Here is a 25,515-nt window from a genome sequence, read left to right as displayed (position 1 = left end):
TACCCCCAGCACGATCCTTCCCTGATCCCCAGTCCGGTCCCTACACTCAAACACTACCCTGCACGATCCCCCAGTACAACGCTAAACCACTACCATACACTACAAAAACACAACAACACTACCCTAAACCCTACAACACTACCCCCTGCACGACCCTGCCCGACCCCCAGTCCAGTCCAAACACTCAAACACTACCCTGCATGACCCCCCAGCACTACCCTAAACCCTAAACCCTAAAACACTACACTACACAAACACCACAACACTACCCTAAACCCTAAAACACTACCCCCAGTACGACCCTCTCCGACCCCCAGTCCAGTCCCCACACTCAAATACTACCCTGCACAACCCCTAGCACTACCCGAAACCCTGAAACACTACCCTACACTACACAAACACCACAACACTACCCTAAACCCTAAAACACTACCCCCTGCACGACTGTCCCCCGACCCCCAGTCCGGTCCCCACACTCAAACACTACCCTGCACGACCCCCCCGCACTACCCTAAACCCTAAAACACTACCCTACACTACACAAACACCACAACACTACTCTAAACCCTAAAACACTACCCCCAGCACGACCCTCCCCCGACCCCCAGTTCGGTCTCCACACTCAAACACTACCCTGCAAGACCCCCCAGCACTACCCTAAACCCTAAAACACTGCACTACACTACACAAACACCACAACACTACCCTAAACCCTAAAGCACTACCCCCAGCACGACCCTCCCTTGACCCCCAGTCCACTCCCCACACTCAAACACTACACTGCACAACCCCTAGCACTACCGTAAACCCTAAAACACTACCCTACCCTACACAAACACCACAACACTACTCTAAACCCTAAAACACTACCCCCAGCATGACCCTCCCCCGACCCCCTGTCCGGTCCCCACACTCAAACACTACCCTGCACGACCCCCCAGCACAACCCTAAACCCTAAAACACTACTCTACACTACACAAACATCACAACACTACCCTAAACCCTAAAACACTACCCCCAGCACGACCCTCCCCCAACCCCTAGTCCGGTCCCCACACACAAACACTACCCTGCACGACCCCCCAGCACTACCCTAAACCCTACAACAGTACCCTACACTACACAAACACCACAACACTACTCTAAACCCTAAAACACTACCCCCAGCACGACCCTCCCCCGACCCCCAGTCCGGTCCCCACACTCAAACACTACCCTGCACGACCCCCCAGCACTACCCTAAACCCTAAAACACTACACTACACTACACAAACATCACAACAGTACCCTAAACCCTAAAACACTACCCCCAGCACGACCCTCCCCCGACCCCCAGTCCGGTCCCCACACTCAAACACTACCCTGCACGACCCCCCAGCACTACCCTAAACCCTAAAACACTGCACTACACTACACTACACAAACACCACAACACTACCCTAAACTCTAAAACACTACCCCCAGCACGATCCTTCCCTGATCCCCAGTCCGGTCCCTACACTCAAACACTACCCTGCACGATCCCCCAGTACAACGCTAAACCACTACCATACACTACAAAAACACAACAACACTACCCTAAACCCTACAACACTACCCCCTGCACGACCCTGCCCGACCCCCAGTCCAGTCCAAACACTCAAACACTACCCTGCACGACCCCCCAGCACTACCCTAAACCCTAAAACACTACACTACACAAACACCACAACACTACCCTAAACCCTAAAACACTACCCCCAGCACGACCCACCCCCAACCCCCAGTCCAGTCCCCACACTCAAACACTACCCTGCACGACCCCCCAGCACTACCCTAAACCCTAAAACACTACACTACACAAACATCACAACACTACCCTAAACCCTAAAACACTACCCCCAGCACGACCCTCCCCCAACCCCCAGTCCGGTCCCTACACTCAAACACTACCCTGCACGACCCCCCAGCACTACCCTAAACCCTAAAACACTACACTACACTACACAAACATCACAACAGTACCCTAAACCCTAAAACACTACCCCCAGCACGACCCACCCCCAACCCCCAGTCCAGTCCCCACACTCAAACACTACCCTGCACGACCCCCCAGCACTACCCTAAACCCTAAAACACTACACTACACAAACATCACAACACTACCCTAAACCCTAAAACACTACCCCCAGCACGACCCTCCCCCAACCCCCAGTCCGGTCCCTACACTCAAACACTACCCTGCACGACCCCCCAGCACTACCCTAAACCCTAAAACACTACACTACACTACACAAACACCACAACACTACCCTAAACCCTAAAGCACTACCGCAGCACGACCCTCCCTTGACCCCCAGTCCACTCCCCACACTCAAACACTACACTGCACAACCCCTAGCACTACCCTAAACCCTAAAACACTACCCTACACTACACAAACACCACAACACTACCCTAAACCCTAAAACACTACCCCCAGCACGACCCTCCCCCGACCCCCAGTCGGTCCCCACACTCAAACACTACCCTGCACGACCCCCCAGCACAACCCTAAACCCTAAAACACTACTCTACACTACACAAACATCACAACACTACCCTAAACCCTAAAACACTACCCCCAGCACGACCCTCCCGCAACCCCTAGTCCGGTCCCCACACTCGAACACTACCCTGCACGACCCCCCAGCACTACCCTAAACCCTACAACAGTACCCTACACTACACAAACACCACAACACTACTCTAAACCCTAAAACACTACCCCCAGCACGACCCTCCCCCGACCCCCAGTCCGGTCCCCACACTCAAACACTACCCTGCACGAGCCCCCAGCACTACCCTAAACCCTAAAACACTGCACTACACTACACAAACACCACAACACTACCCTAAACACTAAAACACTACCCCCAGCACGATCCTTCCCTGATCCCCAGTCCGGTCCCTACACTCAAACACTACCCTGCACGATCCCCCAGTACAACGCTAAACCACTACCATACACTACAAAAACACAACAACACTACCCTAAACCCTACAACACTACCCCCTGCACGACCCTGCCCGACCCCCAGTCCAGTCCAAACACTCAAACACTACCCTGCATGACCCCCCAGCACTACCCTAAACCCTAAACCCTAAAACACTACACTACACAAACACCACAACACTACCCTAAACCCTAAAACACTACCCCCAGCACGACCCTCCCCCAACCCCCAGTCCAGTCCCCACACTCAAACACTACCCTGCACGACCCCCCAGCACTACCCTAAACCCTAAAACACTACACTACACAAACATCACAACACTACCCTAAACCCTAAAACACTACCCCCAGCACGACCCTCCCCCAACCCCCAGTCCGGTCCCTACACTCAAACACTACCCTGCACGACCCCCCAGCACAACCCTAAACCCTAAAACAATACTCTACACTACACAAACATCACAACACTACCCTAAACCCTAAAACACTACCCCCAGCACGACCCTCCCCAACCCCTAGTCCGGTCCCCACACTCAAACACTACCCTGCACGACCCCCCAGCACTACCCTAACCCTACAACAGTACCCTACACTACACAAACACCACAACACTACTCTAAACCCTAAAACACTACCCCCAGCACGACCCTCCCCCGACCCCCAGTCCGGTCCCCACACTCAAACACTACCCTGCACGACCCCCCAGCACTACCCTAAACCCTAAAACACTACACTACACTACACAAACATCACAACAGTACCCTAAACCCTAAAACACTACCCCCAGCACGACCCTCCCCCGACCCCCAGTCCGGTCCCCACACTCAAACACTACCCTGCACGACCCCCCAGCACTACCCTAAACCCTAAAACACTACCCTACACTACACAAACACCACAACACTACTTTAAACCCTAAAACACTACCCCCAGCACGACCCTCCCCCGACCCCCAGTTCGGTCCCCACACTCAAACACTACCCTGCACGACCCCCCAGCACTACCCTAAACCCTAAAACACTGCACTACACTACACAAACACCACAACACTACCCTAAACTCTAAAACACTACCCCCAGCACGATCCTTCCCTGATCCCCAGTCCGGTCCCTACACTCAAACACTACCCTGCACGATCCCCCAGTACAACGCTAAACCACTAACATACACTACAAAAACACAACAACACTACCCTAAACCCTACAACACTACCCCCAGCACGACCCTGCCCGACCCCCAGTCCAGTCCAAACACTCAAACACTACCCTGCACGACCCCCCAGCACTACCCTAAACCCTAAACCCTAAAACACTACACTACACAAACACCACAACACTACCCTAAACCCTAAAGCACTACCCCAGCACGACCCTCCCTTGACCCCCAGTCCACTCCCCACACTCAAACACTACACTGCACAACCCCTAGCACTACCGTAAACCCTAAAACACTACCCTACACTACACAAACACCACAACACTACTCTAAACCCTAAAACACTACCCCCAGCACGACCCTCCCCCGACCCCCTGTCCGGTCCCCACACTCAAACACTACCCTGCATGACCCCCCAGCACTACCCTAAACCCTAAACCCTAAAACACTACACTACACAAACACCACAACACTACCCTAAACCCTAAAACACTACCCCCAGCACGACCCTCCCCCAACCCCCAGTCCAGTCCCCACACTCAAACACTACCCTGCACGACCCCCCAGCACTACCCTAAACCCTAAAACACTACACTACACAAACATCACAACACTACCCTAAACCCTAAAACACTACCCCCAGCACGACCCTCCCCCAACCCCCAGTCCGGTCCCTACACTCAAACACTACCCTGCACGACCCCCCAGCACAACCCTAAACCCTAAAACAATACTCTACACTACACAAACATCACAACACTACCCTAAACCCTAAAACACTACCCCCAGCACGACCCTCCCCAACCCCTAGTCCGGTCCCCACACTCAAACACTACCCTGCACGACCCCCCAGCACTACCCTAACCCTACAACAGTACCCTACACTACACAAACACCACAACACTACTCTAAACCCTAAAACACTACCCCCAGCACGACCCTCCCCCGACCCCCAGTCCGGTCCCCACACTCAAACACTACCCTGCACGACCCCCCAGCACTACCCTAAACCCTAAAACACTACACTACACTACACAAACATCACAACAGTACCCTAAACCCTAAAACACTACCCCCAGCACGACCCTCCCCCGACCCCCAGTCCGGTCCCCACACTCAAACACTACCCTGCACGACCCCCCAGCACTACCCTAAACCCTAAAACACTACCCTACACTACACAAACACCACAACACTACTTTAAACCCTAAAACACTACCCCCAGCACGACCCTCCCCGACCCCCAGTTCGGTCCCCACACTCAAACACTACCCTGCACGACCCCCCAGCACTACCCTAAACCCTAAAACACTGCACTACACTACACAAACACCACAACACTACCCTAAACTCTAAAACACTACCCCCAGCACGATCCTTCCCTGATCCCCAGTCCGGTCCCTACACTCAAACACTACCCTGCACGATCCCCCAGTACAACGCTAAACCACTAACATACACTACAAAAACACAACAACACTACCCTAAACCCTACAACACTACCCCCAGCACGACCCTGCCCGACCCCCAGTCCAGTCCAAACACTCAAACACTACCCTGCACGACCCCCCAGCACTACCCTAAACCCTAAACCCTAAAACACTACACTACACAAACACCACAACACTACCCTAAACCCTAAAGCACTACCCCAGCACGACCCTCCCTTGACCCCCAGTCCACTCCCCACACTCAAACACTACACTGCACAACCCCTAGCACTACCGTAAACCCTAAAACACTACCCTACACTACACAAACACCACAACACTACTCTAAACCCTAAAACACTACCCCCAGCACGACCCTCCCCCGACCCCCTGTCCGGTCCCCACACTCAAACACTACCCTGCACGACCCCCCAGCACAACCCTAAACCCTAAAACAATACTCTACACTACACAAACATCACAACACTACCCTAAACCCTAAAACACTACCCCCAGCACGACCCTCCCCAACCCCTAGTCCGGTCCCCACACTCAAACACTACCCTGCACGACCCCCCAGCACTACCCTAAACCCTACAACAGTACCCTACACTACACAAACACCACAACACTACTCTAAACCCTAAAACACTACCCCCAGCACGACCCTCCCCCGACCCCCAGTCCGGTCCCCACACTCAAACACTACCCTGCACGACCCCCCAGCACTACCCTAAACCCTAAAACACTACACTACACTACACAAACATCACAACAGTACCCTAAACCCTAAAACACTACCCCCAGCACGACCCTCCCCCGACCCCCAGTCCGGTCCCCACACTCAAACACTACCCTGCACGACCCCCCAGCACTACCCTAACCCTACAACAGTACCCTACACTACACAAACACCACAACACTACTCTAAACCCTAAAACACTACCCCCAGCACGACCCTCCCCCGACCCCCAGTCCGGTCCCCACACTCAAACACTACCCTGCACGACCCCCCAGCACTACCCTAAACCCTAAAACACTACACTACACTACACAAACATCACAACAGTACCCTAAACCCTAAAACACTACCCCCAGCACGACCCTCCCCCGACCCCCAGTCCGGTCCCCACACTCAAACACTACCCTGCACGACCCCCCAGCACTACCCTAAACCCTAAAACACTACCCTACACTACACAAACACCACAACACTACTTTAAACCCTAAAACACTACCCCCAGCACGACCCTCCCCCGACCCCCAGTTCGGTCCCCACACTCAAACACTACCCTGCACGACCCCCCAGCACTACCCTAAACCCTAAAACACTGCACTACACTACACAAACACCACAACACTACCCTAAACTCTAAAACACTACCCCCAGCACGATCCTTCCCTGATCCCCAGTCCGGTCCCTACACTCAAACACTACCCTGCACGATCCCCCAGTACAACGCTAAACCACTAACATACACTACAAAAACACAACAACACTACCCTAAACCCTACAACACTACCCCAGCACGACCCTGCCCGACCCCCAGTCCAGTCCAAACACTCAAACACTACCCTGCACGACCCCCCAGCACTACCCTAAACCCTAAACCCTAAAACACTACACTACACAAACACCACAACACTACCCTAAACCCTAAAGCACTACCCCAGCACGACCCTCCCTTGACCCCCAGTCCACTCCCCACACTCAAACACTACACTGCACAACCCCTAGCACTACCGTAAACCCTAAAACACTACCCTACACTACACAAACACCACAACACTACTCTAAACCCTAAAACACTACCCCCAGCACGACCCTCCCCCGACCCCCTGTCCGGTCCCCACACTCAAACACTACCCTGCACGACCCCCCAGCACAACCCTAAACCCTAAAACAATACTCTACACTACACAAACATCACAACACTACCCTAAACCCTAAAACACTACCCCTAGCACGACCCTCCCCAACCCCTAGTCCGGTCCCCACACTCAAACACTACCCTGCACGACCCCCCAGCACTACCCTAAACCCTACAACAGTACCCTACACTACACAAACACCACAACACTACTCTAAACCCTAAAACACTACCCCCAGCACGACCCTCCCCCGACCCCCAGTCCGGTCCCCACACTCAAACACTACCCTGCACGACCCCCCAGCACTACCCTAAACCCTAAAACACTACACTACACTACACAAACATCACAACAGTACCCTAAACCCTAAAACACTACCCCCAGCACGACCCTCCCCCGACCCCCAGTCCGGTCCCCACACTCAAACACCACCCTGCACGACCCCCCAGCACTACCCTAAACCCTAAAACACTACCTTACACTACACAAACACCACAACACTACTTTAAACCCTAAAACACTACCCCCAGCACGACCCTCCCCCGACCCCCAGTTCGGTCCCCACACTCAAACACTACCCTGCACGACCCCCCAGCACTACCCTAAACCCTAAAACACTGCACTACACTACACAAACACCACAACACTACCCTAAACTCTAAAACACTACCCCCAGCACGATCCTTCCCTGATCCCCAGTCCGGTCCCTACACTCAAACACTACCCTGCACGATCCCCCAGTACAACGCTAAACCACTAACATACACTACAAAAACACAACAACACTACCCTAAACCCTACAACACTACCCCCAGCACGACCCTGCCCGACCCCCAGTCCAGTCCAAACACTCAAACACTACCCTGCACGACCCCCCAGCACTACCCTAAACCCTAAACCCTAACACACTACACTACACAAACACCACAACACTACCCTAAACCCTAAAACACTACCCCCAGCACGACCCTCCCCCAACCCCCAGTCCAGTCCCCACACTCAAACAATACCCTGCACGACCCCCCAGCACTACCCTAAACCCTAAACCACTACACTACACAAACATCACAACACTACCCTAAACCCTAAAACACTACCCCCAGCACGACCCTCTCCCAACACCCAGTCCGGTCCCTACACTCAAACACTACCCTGCACGACCCCCCAGCACTACCCTAAACCCTAAAACACTACACTACACTACACAAACACCACAACACTACCCTAAACCCTAAAACACTACCGCAGCACGACCCTCCCTTGACCCCCAGTCCACTCCCCACACTCAAGCACTACACTGCACAACCCCTAGCACTACCCTAAACCCTAAAACACTACCCTACACTACACAAACACCACAATACTACCCTAAACCCTAAAACACTACCCCCAGCACGACCCTCCCCCGACCCCCAGTCGGTCCCCACACTCAAACACTACCCTGCACGACCCCCCAGCACAACCCTAAACCCTAAAGCACTACTCTACACTACACAAACATCACAACACTACCCTAAACCCTAAAACACTACCCCCAGCACGACCCTCCCGCAACCCCTAGTCTGGTCCCCACACTCAAACACTACTCTGCACGACCCCCCAGCACTACCCTAAACCCTACAACAGTACCCTACACTACACAAACACCACAACACTACTCTAAACCCTAAAACACTACCCCCAGTACGACCCTCTCCGACCCCCAGTCCAGTCCCCACACTCAAATACTACCCTGCACAACCCCTAGCACTACCCTAAACCCTGAAACACTACCCTACACTACACAAACACCACAACACTACCCTAAACCCTAAAACACTACCCCCTGCACGACTGTCCCCCGACCCCCAGTCCGGTCCCCACACTCAAACACTACCCTGCACAACCCCCCCGCACTACCCTAAACCCTAAAACACTACCCTACACTACACAAACACCACAACACTACTCTAAACCCTAAAACACTACCCCCAGCACGACCCTCCCCCGACCCCCAGTTCGGTCTCCACACTCAAACACTTCCCTGCAAGACCCCCAGCACTACCCTAAACCCTAAAACACTGCACTACACTGCACTACACTACACAAACACCACAACATTACCCTAAACCCTAAAGCACTACCGCAGCACGACCCTCCCTTGACCCCCAGTCCACTCCCCACACTCAAACACTACACTGCACAACCCCTAGCACTACCCTAAACCCTAAAACACTACCCTACACTACACAAACACCACAACACTACCCTAAACCCTAAAACACTACCCCCAGCACGACCCTCCCCTGACCCCCAGTCGGTCCCCACACTCAAACACTACCCTGCACGACCCCCCAGCACAACCCTAAACCCTAAAACACTACTCTACACTACACAAACATCACAACACTACCCTAAACCCTAAAACACTACCACCAGCACGACCCTCCCGCAACCCCTAGCCCGGTCCCCACACTCGAACACTACCCTGCACGACCCCCCAGCACTACCCTAAACCCTACAACAGTACCCTACACTACACAAACACCACAACACTACTCTAAACCCTAAAACACTACCCCCAGCACGACCCTCCCCCGACCCCCAGTCCGGTCCCCACACTCAAACACTACCCTGCACGACCCCCCAGCACTACCCTAAACCCTAAAACACTACACTACACTACACAAACATCACAACAGTACCCTAAACCCTAAAACACTACCCCCAGCACGACCCTCCCCCGACCCCCAGTCCGGTCCCCACACTCAAACACTACCCTGCACGACCCCCCAGCACTACCCTAAACCCTAAAACACTGCACTACACTACACAAACACCACAACACTACCCTAAACACTAAAACACTACCCCCAGCACGATCCTTCCCTGATCCCCAGTCCGGTCCCTACACTCAAACACTACCCTGCACGATCCCCCAGTACAACGCTAAACCACTACCATACACTACAAAAACACAACAACACTACCCTAAACCCTACAACACTACCCCCTGCACGACCCTGCCTGACCCCCAGTCCAGTCCAAACACTCAAACACTACCCTGCACGACCCCCCAGCACTACCCTAAACCCTAAACCCTAAAACACTACACTACACAAACACCACAACACTACCCTAAACCCTAAAACACTACCCCCAGCACGACCCTCCCCCAACCCCCAGTCCAGTCCCCACACTCAAACACCACCGTGCACGACCCCCCAGCACTACCCTAAACCCTAAAACACTACACTACACAAACATCACAACACTACCCTAAACCCTAAAACACTACCCCCAGCACGACCCTCCCCCAACCCCCAGTCCGGTCCCTACACTCAAACACTACCCTGCACGACCCCCCAGCACTACCCTAAACCCTAAAACACTACACTACACTACACAAACACCACAACACTACTCTAAACCCTAAAACACTACCCCCAGCACGACCCTCCCCCGACCCCCAGTTCGGTCTCCACACTCAAACACTACCCTGCAAGACCCCCCAGCACTACCCTAAACCCTAAAACACTGCACTACACTGCAGTACACTACACAAACACCACAACATTACCCTAAACCCTAAAGCACTACCGCAGCACGACCCTCCCTTGACCCCCAGTCCACTCCCCACACTCAAACACTACACTGCACAACCCCTAGCACTACCCTAAACCCTAAAACACTACCCTACACTACACAAACACCACAACACTACCCTAAACCCTAAAACACTACCCCCAGCACGACCCTCCCCTGACCCCCAGTCGGTCCCCACACTCAAACAGTACCCTGCACGACCCCCAGCACAACCCTAAACCCTAAAACACTACTCTACACTACACAAACATCACAACACTACCCTAAACCCTAAAACACTACCACCAGCACGACCCTCCCGCAACCCCTAGTCCGGTCCCCACACTCGAACACTACCCTGCACGACCCCCCAGCAATACCCTAAACCCTACAACAGTACCCTACACTACACAAACACCACAACACTACTCTAAACCCTAAAACACTACCCCCAGCACGACCCTCCCCCGAGCCCCAGTCCGGTCCCCACACTCAAACACTACCCTGCACGATCCCCCAGTACAACGCTAAACCACTACCATACACTACAAAAACACAACAACACTACCCTAAACCCTACAACACTACCCCCTGCACGACCCTGCCCGACCCCCAGTCCAGTCCAAACACTCAAACACTACCCTGCACGATCCCCCAGCACTACCCTAAACCCTAAACCCTAAAACACTACACTACACAAACACCACAACACTACCCTAAACCCTAAAACACTACCCCCAGCACGACCCTCCCCCAACCCCCAGTCCAGTCCCCACACTCAAACACCACCCTGCACGACCCCCCTGCACTACCCTAAACCCTAAAACACTACACTACACAAACATCACAACACTACCCTAAACCCTAAAACACTACCCCCAGCACGACCCTCCCCCAACCCCCAGTCCGGTCCCTACACTCAAACACTACCCTGCACGACCCCCAGCACTACCCTAAACCCTAAAACACTACACTACACTACACAAACACCACAACACTACCCTAAACCCTAAAGCACTACCGCAGCACGACCCTCCCTTGACCCCCAGTCCACTCCCCACACTCAAACACTACACTGCACAACCCCTAGCACTACCCTAAACCCTAAAACACTACCCTACACTACACAAACACCACAACACTACCCTAAACCCTAAAACACTACCCCCAGCACGACCCTCCCTTGACCCCCAATCCACTCCCCACACTCAAACACTACACTGCACGACCCCTAGCACTACCCTAAACCCTAAAACACTACCCTACACTACACAAACACCACAACACTACCCTAAACCCTAAAACACTACCCCCAGCACGACCCTCCCCCGACCCCCTGTCCGGTCCCCACACTCAAACACTACCCTGCACGACCCCCCCAGCACAACCCTAAACCCTAAAACACTACTCTACACTACACAAACACCACAACACTACTCTAAACCCTAAAACACTACCCCCAGCACGACCCTCCCCCGACCCCCTGTCCGGTCCCCACACTCAAACACTACCCTGCACGACCCCCCAGCACAACCCTAAACCCTAAAACAATACTCTACACTACACAAACATCACAACACTACCCTAAACCCTAAAACACTACCCCCAGCACGACCCTCCCCAACCCCTAGTCCGGTCCCCACACTCAAACACTACCCTGCACGACCCCCCAGCACTACCCTAAACCCTACAACAGTACCCTACACTACACAAACACCACAACACTACTCTAAACCCTAAAACACTACCCCCAGCACGACCCTCCCCCGACCCCCAGTCCGGTCCCCACACTCAAACACTACCCTGCACGACCCCCCAGCACTACCCTAAACCCTAAAACACTACACTACACTACACAAACATCACAACAGTACCCTAAACCCTAAAACACTACCCCCAGCACGACCCTCCCCCGACCCCCAGTCCGGTCCCCACACTCAAACACTACCCTGCACGACCCCCCAGCACTACCCTAAACCCTAAAACACTACCCTACACTACACAAACACCACAACACTACTTTAAACCCTAAAACACTACCCCCAGCACGACCCTCCCCCGACCCCCAGTTCGGTCCCCACACTCAAACACTACCCTGCACCACCCCCCAGCACTACCCTAAACCCTAAAACACTGCACTACACTACACAAACACCACAACACTACCCTAAACTCTAAAACACTACCCCCAGCACGATCCTTCCCTGATCCCCAGTCCGGTCCCTACACTCAAACACTACCCTGCACGATCCCCCAGTACAACGCTAAACCACTAACATACACTACAAAAACACAACAACACTACCCTAAACCCTACAACACTACCCCCAGCACGACCCTGCCCGACCCCCAGTCCAGTCCAAACACTCAAACACTACCCTGCACGACCCCCCAGCACTACCCTAAACCCTAAACCACTACACTACACAAACATCACAACACTACCCTAAACCCTAAAACACTACCCCCAGCACGACCCTCTCCCAACACCCAGTCCGGTCCCTACACTCAAACACTACCCTGCACGACCCCCCAGCACTACCCTAAACCCTAAAACACTACACTACACTACACAAACACCACAACACTACCCTAAACCCTAAAACACTACCGCAGCACGACCCTCCCTTGACCCCCAGTCCACTCCCCACACTCAAGCACTACACTGCACAACCCCTAGCACTACCCTAAACCCTAAAACACTACCCTACACTACACAAACACCACAACACTACCCTAAACCCTAAAACACTACCCCCAGCACGACCCTCCCCCGACCCCCAGTCGGTCCCCACACTCAAACACTACCCTGCACGACCCCCCAGCACAACCCTAAACCCTAAAACACTACTCTACACTACACAAACATCACAACACTACCCTAAACCCTAAAACACTACCCCCAGCACGACCCTCCCGCAACCCCTAGTCTGGTCCCCACACTCAAACACTACCCTGCACGACCCCCCAGCACTACCCTAAACCCTACAACAGTACCCTACACTACACAAACACCACAACACTACTCTAAACCCTAAAACACTACCCCCAGTACGACCCTCTCCGACCCCCAGTCCAGTCCCCACACTCAAATACTACCCTGCACAACCCCTAGCACTACCCTAAACCCTGAAACACTACCCTACACTACACAAACACCACAACACTACCCTAAACCCTAAAACACTACCCCCTGCACGACTGTCCCCCGACCCCCAGTCCGGTCCCCACACTCAAACACTACCCTGCACGACCCCCCCGCACTACCCTAAACCCTAAAACACTACCCTACACTACACAAACACCACAACACTACTCTAAACCCTAAAACACTACCCCCAGCACGACCCTCCCCCGACCCCCAGTTCGGTCTCCACACTCAAACACTACCCTGCAAGACCCCCCAGCACTACCCTAAACCCTAAAACACTGCACTACACTGCACTACACTACACTACACAAACACCACAACATTACCCTAAACCCTAAAGCACTACCGCAGCACGACCCTCCCTTGAACCCCAGTCCACTCCCCACACTCAAACACTACACTGCACAACCCCTAGCACTACCCTAAACCCTAAAACACTACCCTACACTACACAAACACCACAACACTACCCTAAACCCTAAAACACTACCCCCAGCACGACCCTCCCCTGACCCCCAGTCGGTCCCCACACTCAAACACTACCCTGCACGACCCCCCAGCACAACCCTAAACCCTAAAACACTACTCTACACTACACAAACATCACAACACTACCCTAAACCCTAAAACACTACCACCAGCACGACCCTCCCGCAACCCCTAGTCCGGTCCCCACACTCGAACACTACCCTGCACGACCCCCCAGCACTACCCTAAACCCTACAACAGTACCCTACACTACACAAACACCACAACACTACTCTAAACCCTAAAACACTACCCCCAGCACGACCCTCCCCCGACCCCCAGTCCGGTCCCCACACTCAAACACTACCCTGCACGACCCCCCAGCACTACCCTAAACCCTAAAACACTACACTACACTACACAAACATCACAACAGTACCCTAAACCCTAAAACACTACCCCCAGCACGACCCTCCCCCGACCCCCAGTCCGGTCCCCACACTCAAACACTACCCTGCACGACCCCCCAGCACTACCCTAAACCCTAAAACACTGCACTACACTACACAAACACCACAACACTACCCTAAACACTAAAACACTACCCCCAGCACGATCCTTCCCTGATCCCCAGTCCGGTCCCTACACTCAAACACTACCCTGCACGATCCCTCAGTACAACGCTAAACCACTACCATACACTACAAAAACACAACAACACTACCCTAAACCCTACAACACTACCCCCTGCACGACCCTGCCCGACCCCCAGTCCAGTCCAAACACTCAAACACTACCCTGCACGACCCCCCAGCACTACCCTAAACCCTAAACCCTAAAACACTACACTACACAAACACCACAACACTACCCTAAACCCTAAAACACTACCCCCAGCACGACCCTCCCCCAACCCCCAGTCCAGTCCCCACACTCAAACACCACCCTGCACGACCCCCCAGCACTACCTTAAACCCTAAAACACTACACTACACAAACATCACAACACTACCCTAAACCCTAAAACACTACACCCAGCACGACCCTCCCCCAACCCCCAGTCCGGTCCCTACACTCAAACACTACCCTGCACGACCCCCCAGCACTACCCTAATCCCTAAAACACTACACTACACTACACAAACACCACAACACTACTCTAAACCCTAAAACACTACCCCCAGCACGACCCTCCCCCGACCCCCAGTTCGGTCTCCACACTCAAACACTACCCTGCAAGACCCCCCAGCACTACCCTAAACCCTAAAACACTGCACCACACTGCACTACACTACACAAACACCACAACATTACCCTAAACCCTAAAGCACTACCGCAGCACGACCCTCCCTTGACCCCCAGTCCACTCCCCACACTCAAACACTACACTGCACAACCCCTAGCACTACCCTAAACCCTAAAACACTACCCTACACTACACAAACACCACAACACTACCCTAAACCCTAAAACACTACCCCCAGCACGACCCTCCCCTGTGCCCCAGTCGGTCCCCACACTCAAACACTACCCTGCACGACCCCCAGCACAACCCTAAACCCTAAAACACTACTCTACACTACACAAACATCACAACACTACCCTAAACCCTAAAACACTACCACCAGCACGACCCTCCCGCAACCCCTAATCCGGTCCCCACACTCGAACACTACCCTGCACGACCCCCCAGCACTACCCTAAACCCTACAACAGTACCCTACACTACACAAACACCACAACACTACTCTAAACCCTAAAACACTACCCCCAGCACGACCCTCCCCCGACCCCCAGTCCGGTCCCCACACTCAAACACTACTCTGCACGACCCCCCAGCACTACCCTAAACCCTAAAACACTACACTACACTACACAAACATCACAACAGTACCCTAAACCCTAAAACACTACCCCCAGCACGACCCTCCCCCGACCCCCAGTCCGGTCCCCACACTCAAACACTACCCTGCACGACCCCCCAGCACTACCCTAAACCCTAAAACACTGCACTACACTACACAAACACCACAACACTACCCTAAACACTAAAACACTACCCCCAGCACGATCCTTCCCTGATCCCCAGTCCGGTCCCTACACTCAAACACTACCCTGCACGATCCCCCAGTACAACGCTAAACCACTACCATACACTACAAAAACACAACAACACTACCCTAAACCCTACAACACTACCCCCTGCACGACCCTGCCCGACCCCCAGTCCAGTCCAAACACTCAAACACTACCCTGCACGACCCCCCAGCACTACCCTAAACCCTAAAACACTACACTACACAAACACCACAACACTACCCTAAACCCTAAAACACTACCCCCAGCACGACCCTCCCCCAACCCCCAGTCCAGTCCCCACACTCAAACACCACCCTGCACGACCCCCCAGCACTACCCTAAACCCTAAAACACTACACTACACAAACATCACAACACTACCCTAAACCCTAAAACACTACCCCCAGCACGACCCTCCCCCAACCCCCAGTCCGGTCCCTACACTCAAACACTACCCTGCACGACCCCCCAGCACTACCCTAAACCCTAAAACACTACACTACACTACACAAACACCACAACACTAACCTAAACCCTAAAGCACTACCGCAGCACGACCCTCCCTTGACCCCCAGTCCACTCCCCACACTCAAACACTACACTGCACAACCCCTAGCACTACCCTAAACCCTAAAACACTACCCTACACTACACAAACACCACAACACTACCCTAAACCCTAAAACACTACCCCCAGCACGACCCTCCCCCGACCCCCAGTCGGTCCCCACACTCAAACACTACCCTGCACGACCCCCCAGCACAACCCTAAACCCTAAAACACTACTCTACACTACACAAACATCACAACACTACCCTAAACCCTAAAACACTACCCCCAGCACGACCCTCCCGCAACCCCTAGTCCGGTCCCCACACTCGAACACTACCCTGCACGACCCCCCAGCACTACCCTAAACCCTACAACAGTACCCTACACTACACAAACACCACAACACTACTCTAAACCCTAAAACACTACCCCCAGCATGACCCTCCCCCGACCCCCAGTCCGGTCCCCACACTCAAACACTACCCTGCACGACCCCCAGCACTACCCTAAACCCTAAAACACTACCCTACACTTCACAAACACCACAATACTACCCTAAACCCTGAAACACTACTCCCAGTACGACCCTCTCCGACCCCCAGTCCAGTCCCCACACTCAAATACTACCCTGCACAACCCCTAGCACTACCCTAAACCCTGAAACACTACCCTACACTACACAAACACCACAACACTACCCTAAACCCTAAAACACTACCCCCTGCACGAACCTCCCCCGACCCCCAGTCCGGTCCCCACACTCAAACACTACCCTGCACGACCCCCCAGCACTACCCTAAAACACTACCCTACACTACACAAACACCACAACACTACCCTAAACCCTAAAACACTACCCCCAGCACGACCCTCCCCCGACCCCCAGTTCGGTCCCCACACTCAAACACTACCCTGCACGACCCCCCAGCACTACCCTAAACCCTAAAACACTGCACTACACTACACAAACACCACAACACTACCCTAAACCCTAAAACACTACCCCCAGCACGACCCTCCCCCGACCCCCAGTCCGGTCCCCACACTCAAACACTACCCTGCACGACCCCCCAGCACTACCCTAAACCCTAAAACACTACACTACACTACACAAACATCACAACAGTACCCTAAACCCTAAAACACTACCCCCAGCACGACCCTCCCCCGACCCCCAGTCCGGTCCCCACACTCAAACACTACCCTGCACGACCCCCCAGCACTACCCTAAACCCTAAAACACTACCCTACACTACACAAACACCACAACACTACTTTAAACCCTAAAACACTACCCCCAGCACGACCCTCCCCCGACCCCCAGTTCGGTCCCCACACTCAAACACTACCCTGCACGACCCCCCAGCACTACCCTAAACCCTAAAACACTGCACTACACTACACAAACACCACAACACTACCCTAAACTCTAAAACACTACCCCCAGCACGATCCTTCCCTGATCCCCAGTCCGGTCCCTACACTCAAACACTACCCTGCACGATCCCCCAGTACAACGCTAAACCACTAACATACACTACAAAAACACAACAACACTACCCTAAACCCTACAACACTACCCCCAGCACAACCCTGCCCGACCCCCAGTCCAGTCCAAACACTCAAACACTACCCTGCACGACCCCCCAGCACTACCCTAAACCCTAAACCCTAAAACACTACACTACACAAACACCACAACACTACCCTAAACCCTAAAACACTACCCCCAGCACGACCCTCCCCCAACCCCCAGTCCAGTCCCCACACTCAAACACTACCCTGCACGACCCCCCAGCACTACCCTAAACCCTAAAACACTACACTACACAAACATCACAACAATACCCTAAACCCTAAAACACTACCCCCAGCACGACCCTCCCCCAACACCCAGTCCGGTCCCTACACTCAAACACTACCCTGCACGACCCCCCAGCACTACCCTAAACCCTAAAACACTACACTACACTACACAAACACCACAACACTACCCTAAACCCTAAAACACTACCGCAGCACGACCCTCCCTTGACCCCCAGTCCACTCCCCACACTCAAGCACTACACTGCACAACCCCTAGCACTACCCTAAACCCTAAAACACTACCCTACACTACACAAACACCACAACACTACCCTAAACCCTAAAACACTACTCCAAGCACGACCCTCCCCCGACCCCCAGTCGGTCCCCACACTCAAACACTACCCTGCACGACCCCCCAGCACAACCCTAAACCCTAAAACACTACTCTACACTACACAAACATCACAACACTACCCTAAACCCTAAAACACTACCCCCAGCACGACCCTCCCGCAACCCCTAGTCCGGTCCCCACACTCAAACACTACCCTGCACGACCCCCCAGCACTACCCTAAACCCTACAACAGTACCCTACACTACACAAACACCACAACACTACTCTAAACCCTAAAACACTACCCCCAGTACGACCCTCTCCGACCCCCAGTCCAGTCCCCACACTCAAATACTACCCTGCACAACCCCTAGCACTACCCTAAACCCTGAAACACTACCCTACACTACACAAACACCACAACACTACCCTAAACCCTAAAACACTACCCCCTGCACGACTGTCCCCCGACCCCCAGTCCGGTCCCCACACTCAAACACTACCCTGCACGACCCCCCAGCACTACCCTAAACCCTAAAACACTACCCTACACTACACAAACACCACAACACTACTCTAAACCCTAAAACACTACCCCCAGCACGACCCTCCCCCAACCCCCAGTTCGGTCTCCACACTCAAACACTACCCTGCAAGACCCCCCAGCACTACCCTAAACCCTAAAACACTGCACTACACTGCACTACACTACACAAACACCACAACACTACCCTAAACCCTAAAACACTACCCCCAGCACGACCCTCTCCGACCCCCAGTCCGGTCCCCACATTCGAACACTACACTGCACAACCCCTAGCACTACCCTAAACCCTAAAACACTACCCTACACTACACAAACACCACAACACTACCCTAAACCCTAAAGCACTACCCCCAGCACGACCCTCCCTTGACCCCCAGTCCACTCCCCACACTCAAACACTACACTGCACAACCCCTAGCACTACCGTAAACCCTAAAACACTACCCTACACTACACAAACACCACAACACTACTCTAAACCCTAAAACACTAACCCCAGCATGGCCCTCCCCCGACCCCCTGTCCGGTCCCCACACTCAAACACTACCCTGCACGACCCCCCAGCACAACCCTAAACCCTAAAACAATACTCTACACTACACAAACATCACAACACTACCCTAAACCCTAAAACACTACCCCCAGCACGACCCTCCCCCGACCCCCAGTCCGGTCCCCACACTCAAACACTACCCTGCACGACCCCCCAGCACTACCCTAAACCCTAAAACACTGCACTACACTACACAAACACCACAACACTACCCTAAACTCTAAAACACTACCCCCAGCACGATCCTTCCCTGATCCCCAGTCCGGTCCCTACACTCAAACACTACCCTGCACGATCCCCCAGTACAACGCTAAACCACTACCATACACTACAAAAACACAACAACACTACCCTAAACCCTACAACACTACCCCCTGCACGACCCTGCCCGACCCCCAGTCCAGTCCAAACACTCAAACACTACCCTGCACGACCCCCCAGCACTACCCTAAACCCTAAACCCTAAAACACTACACTACACAAACACCACAACACTACCCTAAACCCTAAAACACTACCCCCAGCACAACCCTCCCCCAACCCCCAGTCCAGTTCCCACACTCAAACACTACCCTGCACGACCCCCCAGCACTACCCTAAACCCTAAAACACTACACTACACAAACATCACAACACTACCCTAAACCCTAAAACACTACCCCCAGCACGACCCTCCCCCAACCCCCAGTCCGGTCCCTACACTCAAACACTACCCTGCACGACCCCCCAGCACTACCCAAACCCTAAAACACTACACTACACTACACAAACACCACAACACTACCCTAAACCCTAAAGCACTACCGCAGCACGACCCTCTCTTGACCCCCAGTCCACTCCCCACACTCAAACACTACACTGCACAACCCCTAGCACTACCCTAAACCCTAAAACACTACCCTACACTACACAAACACCACAACACTACCCTAAACCCTAAAACACTACCCCCAGCACGACCCTCCCCCGACCCCCAGTCGGTCCCCACACTCAAACACTACCCTGCACGACCCCCAGCACAACTCTAAACCCTAAAACACTACTCTACACTACACAAACATCACAACACTACCCTAAACCCTAAAACACTACCCCCAGCACGACCCTCCCGCAACCCCTAGTCCGGTCCCCACACTCGAACACTACCCTGCACGACCCCCCAGCACTACCCTAAACCCTACAACAGTACCCTACACTACACAAACACCACAACAGTACTCTAAACCCTAAAACACTACCCCCAGCACGACCCTCCCCCGACCCCCAGTCCAGTCCCCACACTCAAACACTACCCTGCACGACCCCCCAGCACTACCCTAAACCCTAAAACACTACACTACACTACACAAACATCACAACAGTACCCTAAACCCTAAAACACTACCCCCAGCACGACCCTCCCCCAACCCCCAGTCCGGTCCCCACACTCAAACACTACCCTGCACGACCCCCCAGCACTACCCTAAACCCTAAAACACTGCACTACACTACACAAACACCACAACACTACCCTAAACTCTAAAACACTACCCCCAGCATGATCCTTCCCTGGTCCCCAGTCCGGTCCCTACACTCAAACACTACCCTGCACGATCCCCCAGTACAACGCCAAACCACTACCATACACTACAAAAACACAACAACACTACCCTAAACCCTACAACACTACCCCCTGCACGACCCTGCCCGACCCCCAGTCCAGTCCAAACACTCAAACACTACCCTGCACGACCCCCCAGCACTACCCTAAACCCTAAACCCTAAAACACTACACTACACAAACACCACAACACTACCCTAAACCCTAAAACACTACCCCCAGCACGACCCTCCCCCAACCCCCAGTCCAGTCCCCACACTCAAACACTACCCTGCACGACCCCCCAGCACTACCCTAAACCCTAAAACACTACACTACACAAACATCACAACACTACCCTAAACCCTAAAACACTACCCCCAGCACGACCCTCCCCCAACCCCCAGTCCGGTCCTTACACTCACACACTACCCTGCACGACCCCCCAGCACTAACCTAAACCCTAAAACACTACACTACACTACACAAACACCACAACACTACCCTAAACCCTAAAGCACTACCGCAGCACGACCCTCCCTTGACCCCCAGTCCACTCCCCACACTCAAACACTACACTGCACAACCCCTAGCACTACCCTAAACCCTAAAACACTACCCTACACTACACAAACACCACAACACTACCCTAAACCCTAAAACACTACCCCCAGCACGACCCTCCCCCGACCCCCAGTCCGGTCCCCACACTCAAACACTACCCTGCACGACCCCCCAGCACTACCCTAAACCCTAAATTACTACCCTACACTACACAAACACCACAACACTACACTAAACCCTAAAACACTACCCCCAGCACGACCCTCCCCCGACCCCCAGTTCGGTCTCCACACTCAAACACTACCCTGCACGACCCCCCAGCACTACCCCAAACCCTAAAACACTGCACTACACTACACAAACACCACAACACTACCCTAAACTCTAAAACACTACCCCCAGCACGATCCTTCCCTGACCCCCAGTCCGGTCCCTACACTCAAACACTACCCTGCACGATCCCCCAGTACAATGCTAAACCACTACCATACACTACAAAAACACAACAACACTACCCTAAACCCTACAACACTACCCCCAGCACGACCCTGCCCGACCCCCAGTCCAGTCCAAACACTCAAACACTACCCTGCACGACTACCCAGCACTACCCTAAACCCTAAAACACTACACTACACAAACACCACAACACTACCCTAAACCCTAAAACACTACCCCCAGCACGACCCTCCCCCAACCCCCAGTCCAGTCCCCATACTCAAACACTACCCTGCACGACCCCCCAGCACTACCCTAAAGCCTAAAACACTACACTACACAAACATCACAACACTACCCTAAACCCTAAAACACTACCCCCAGCACGACCCTCCCCCGACCCCCAGTCCGGTCCCCACACTCAAACACTACCCTGCACGACCCCCCAGCACTACCCTAAACCCTAAAACACTACCCTACACTACACAAACACCACAACACTACTCTAAACCCTAAAACACTACCCCCAGCACGACCCTCCCCCAACCCCCAGTTCAGTCTCCACACTCAAACACTACCCTGCACGACCCCCCAGCACTACCCTAAACCCTAAAACACTGCACTACACTACACAAACACCACAACACTACCCTAAACTCTAAAACACTACCCCCAGCACGATCCTTCCCTGACCCCCAGTCCGGTCCCTACACTCAAACACCACCCTGCACGATCCCCCAGTACAACGCTAAACCACTACCATACACTACAAAAACACAACAACACTACCCTAAACCCTACAACACTACCCCCTGCACGACCCTGCCCGACCCCCAGTCCAGTCCAAACACTCAAACACTACCCTGCACGACCCCCCAGCACTACCCTAAACCCTAAACCCTAAAACACTACACTACACAAACACCACAACACTACCCTAAACCCTAAAACACTACCCCCAGCACAACCCTCCCCCAACCCCCAGTCCAGTTCCCACACTCAAACACTACCCTGCACGACCCCCCAGCACTACCCTAAACCCTAAAACACTACACTACACAAACATCACAACACTACCCTAAACCCTAAAACACTACCCCCAGCACGACCCTCCCCCAACCCCCAGTCCGGTCCCTACACTCAAACACTACCCTGCACGACCCCCCAGCACTACCCAAACCCTAAAACACTACACTACACTACACAAACACCACAACACTACCCTAAACCCTAAAGCACTACCGCAGCACGACCCTCCCTTGACCCCAGTCCACTCCCCACACTCAAACACTACACTGCACAACCCCTAGCACTACCCTAAACCCTAAAACACTACCCTACACTACACAAACACCACAACACTACCCTAAACCCTAAAACACTACCCCCAGCACGACCCTCCCCCGACCCCCAGTCGGTCCCCACACTCAAACACTACCCTGCACGACCCCCAGCACAACTCTAAACCCTAAAACACTACTCTACACTACACAAACATCACAACACTACCCTAAACCCTAAAACACTACCCCCAGCACGACCCTCCCGCAACCCCTAGTCCGGTCTCCACACTCGAACACTACCCTGCACGACCCCCCAGCACTACCCTAAACCCTACAACAGTACCCTACACTACACAAACACCACAACAGTACTCTAAACCCTAAAACACTACCCCCAGCACGACCCTCCCCCGACCCCCAGTCCAGTCCCCACACTCAAACACTACCCTGCACGACCCCCCAGCACTACCCTAAACCCTAAAACACTACACTACACTACACAAACATCACAACAGTACCCTAAACCCTAAAACACTACCCCCAGCACGACCCTCCCCCAACCCCCAGTCCGGTCCCCACACTCAAACACTACCCTGCACGACCCCCCAGCACTACCCTAAACCCTAAAACACTGCACTACACTACACAAACACCACAACACTACCCTAAACTCTAAAACACTACCCCCAGCATGATCCTTCCCTGGTCCCCAGTCCGGTCCCTACACTCAAACACTACCCTGCACGATCCCCCAGTACAACGCCAAACCACTACCATACACTACAAAAACACAACAACACTACCCTAAACCCTACAACACTACCCCCTGCACGACCCTGCCCGACCCCCAGTCCAGTCCAAACACTCACACACTACCCTTCACGACCCCCCAGCACTAACCTAAACCCTAAAACACTACACTACACTACACAAACACCACAACACTACCCTAAACCCTAAAGCACTACCGCAGCACGACCCTCCCTTGACCCCCAGTCCACTCCCCACACTCAAACACTACACTGCACAACCCCTAGCACTACCCTAAACCCTAAAACACTACCCTACACTACACAAACACCACAACACTACCCTAAACCCTAAAACACTACCCCCAGCACGACCCTCCCCCGACCCCCAGTCGATCCCCACACTCAAAC

This window comes from Triturus cristatus, chromosome 9 (assembly GCF_964204655.1).
Source record: "Triturus cristatus chromosome 9, aTriCri1.1, whole genome shotgun sequence".
Taxonomy (NCBI): Eukaryota; Metazoa; Chordata; class Amphibia; order Caudata; family Salamandridae; genus Triturus; species Triturus cristatus.
Note: the sequence above shows the minus strand (reverse complement) of the source record.